Source organism: Sinocyclocheilus anshuiensis, unplaced genomic scaffold, assembly GCF_001515605.1.
Source record: "Sinocyclocheilus anshuiensis isolate Anshui unplaced genomic scaffold, SAMN03320099.WGS_v1.1 scaffold499, whole genome shotgun sequence".
NCBI classification, from domain to species: domain Eukaryota; kingdom Metazoa; phylum Chordata; class Actinopteri; order Cypriniformes; family Cyprinidae; genus Sinocyclocheilus; species Sinocyclocheilus anshuiensis.
Genome location: NW_015551033.1, coordinates 72,521 through 75,340, shown reverse-complemented (window position 1 = coordinate 75,340; position 2,820 = coordinate 72,521). Strand labels below are relative to the sequence as shown.

The 2,820-nt window shown below is 30.7% G+C and overlaps 1 pseudogene; it reads left to right on the top strand.

The window, feature by feature from the left end:
* Positions 1-2,299: 2,299 nt before the first annotated feature.
* LOC107661283 (protogenin B-like) overlaps positions 2,300-2,820 on the top strand; it is a 25,241-nt pseudogene continuing 24,720 nt past the window's right edge.

The window sequence follows — 2,820 nt, the reverse complement described above, 5'->3', positions numbered from 1 at the left end:
ACACACACACACACACACTCTCTCACACACACACACACTCACTCTCACACACTCTCTCTCTCACACACACATACTCTCACACACACTCACTCACACACACACAGACATTCACTCTCACACTCACTCACTCACACACTCTGACACACACTCACACTCTCACACACACACATCTTCTGCTGGCGGCCGGTTATCAAACAGCGTTGCATTGCTGCGGGCGCCCCCTTCTGGATTGGGGGTGAATTGCCTGTATTCGCTGTAAGGCCTCATACATTTGATCTTTCTCAGTATATAAGATAGGTTATGCTGTAATATAATATTTATAATATAAAACACATAATTTTCTCTTTATACAATAAACAAGGTCAAAACCTTATTTCAGCTATTTGTTAAGGAAACATTTCTATTATTAATTATTTTAATTTAGTTTTAACGTCTTGTGTTACTGCGCTGAGAAAGATCAATCAGTGATCGTCACTAATCAATAACTGATTCAACTGAGCACAAACACACAACAACAACAATAATAATAATAATAATTATATATATATAATTATTATTATTGTTGTTGTTGTTGTTTCCATCTGGTTGCCAAGGCAACATTTCACATTTTCATCTTCACATTTTAATGTACTAAAATAACTAAAACTAAAAGTGAAGTAAAAAAATACAATAAAACAATAGACATTTAAAAAATAATAATAAAAATACTAAAATTATAAAAAATTCAAAACATAAAAATAAAAACCAATTCAAAATATTCATACAAATATGTTTGTTATTTTAAATGAAATAAATGTTAGATGGAATAAAAAATTAAATTAAACTTAGAACTATTTCATTTCAGCAACATTTCACATTTTCATTCAGTTTAACGTGATGTACTAAAATAACTCAAACTGAAACTGAAATAACAATTATATACACATAAGGAAAATAAAAATGACAAAAGAAATAAAAATACTAACATATTAACTAAAATTATATTGAAAATGTTAAATATAAAACTCTCCTGTTATATTAAAGTTATGTTGAAATCTGATACTATTACATTCAGAGACTTAATAAACTGCTAATTTTATCAATTAATAAAAATAATAATATTTACATTTGCTGTAAGTGTGTCAGGTGGAAAACAATATTTATATGCCTGCATGCATTTGTAAACAACAAATATTTGATCAGCTTTCAGAAAAGTGCATTTATGGCAATATAACAGAAACGGAACCTCTGTTTAGCATCTATTTTATACTTATATTTTTCTTAAAAATTGGACACATTAAATGGAAAAATATGATTTATATATTGTCAGTGAAAGCCCATTTTAATGATATTTACGCTTGCTGTAATTCTATGAAAGTTCATGTAAAAAATTTGAAGATATGCACTTAATGCTTAATAATATTAATATTAATCCAAATATTAATCATAAATCTGAATTATTCTATGCTCTATTTTGGTCACATTTCTAAAAAAAAAAAAAAAACTTTCATTTGTGTTATATATATATATATATATTGTATACATGTTACTATTTATTGTATATTTTCAATTATTCTCATTCTTCATATACATTTTATTTATCCAAAATATGCGTCCAGTGGTGAGTTTGTGGAAAAACACATTTCACTGTCAACAGTTAAGGAGGACTAAATCTGCAAAAAAAAAAAAAAAATAATAATAATAATAAAATAAACTTAATAACAGGAATATAAATAAAGGAATAAATGACTTCCTAAAACAAATACTAAATCTGCAAAAAAAAAAAAAAAATAATAATAATAATAAAATTAACTTAATAACAGGAATATAAATAAAGGAATAAATGACTTCCTAAAACAAATACTATTTATTTTTTATTAAATTTAGTCTTGAATTAATTTTTGTATTTTTCCCCATTCATTTATTATTTTCTTTCTTTATTTTTAACCGTATTTAATTATTTATTAATGCTTTGATTTTTTATATTTATTTATTCCCACGTTATTATTTCCATATTTAGCTTCTGCTGTTTAGGTGTTGTTGCATATTTGTCAAATAAAACTTTTATTAAAAATAAAAAAAAAAGAGATCTGCTAGAATTCTGCAACTACTGAGCTCAATTCAAAGACGCAGCCTGATGAAGAAGAGGACGTGATGATGAGGGACAGCAGGATTACGCAGGGCTGAGCATGTAATTATATGTGAATATGTAATGAGGGCGGGGCTTGAGTTCGAGCAGCTTCAGCTTCAGCTTCAGGCAGGGGTCGGATCTCCGCCGAGTCGCGATGCGCTCCGGACGGAATGACTGAATCCTCGATAAATGGGGTCCGTGAAATGGAAAACACACCAGCAGTCGCTGATTTTACTCTGGGTTTGGTCGTTTTCAGGTAAGACGTGTTATATTTACATGTATTTGGACAGGAATCTCGTGCGTAAAGGCTGGAGTCTCCAGATCCCCACCGACAGCAGCTGACCGATCAGCGGAACTCCGTCCAGACTCGATTATTAGACTGTTTTAGATCGCGTTTAGATGGGAATGTCTGGGGAATGGGGAATATCTGATCAGATTCGGAGCTTTTACGACAGTCAGGTGCGGTGCTTGAGTTTGGGTAGTTAATATGACCGTGTATCACGATGTTCCAGCGAGATTAAGTCAATGTTTTGGGGGTCAGAAGTGTAGAAAGTTTGATAAGCTTTATAATGCTGTAGTATTTATCAGGTCTTATAGAAATTAACTTTATGTTTTGACATCTGATTTACCCTTTTGATTAATATTTTGTGAGTGAGTGAGTGTGTGTGTGTCTGTGTCCGTCTGTGTGTGTGTGTGTGTGTGTGTCTGTG